Genomic DNA, 519 nt, shown 5'->3' on the forward strand with positions numbered 1-519 from the left:
TTTCGAGTTTATTTTATTCTCAAAAATAGACTCGTGAACACGCATTCGTGTTAAAAGATTCGTCCTTAAAACAAGGGGGATGGGAGGATGGTTGGGGGGTGGGGGCAAGGGGGGTACAGACATCTGTACAAATACACAAACTGACGTTTTATATGGTAGATAATAGTAATAATAGAAGTGTGTGTGTGTGTGTTTGTGCATCTGTGCATGTGCATCCTCCATAACTCCAAAACCATGAAACATAACGGCCCCAAACTTTGTATGCATACTTGAGGAAAACTGGAAGTTTGTGTGTAGTAAAACACCCTTTTTGAAGGTGATTAATGGGGTGCTAGTAACAACAAAAAAAATAAGCCTTACCAAAATGGCCGTATGCCATCTTGGTCAGCCCTGTGACAAGGCTGGGTTCTTTAACCGCCATTTTGTTTCTGCCGAAGAACTTATTGAAGCATATGAGACTTGGAAACACTATCTACTCAAGAACTAATTAAAGCATGTAATCAAAATCTGGATTCGGAT

Source organism: Myxine glutinosa, chromosome 10 (genome assembly GCF_964187855.1).
Source record: "Myxine glutinosa chromosome 10, kmMyxGlut1.1, whole genome shotgun sequence".
Lineage (NCBI taxonomy): Eukaryota > Metazoa > Chordata > Myxini > Myxiniformes > Myxinidae > Myxine > Myxine glutinosa.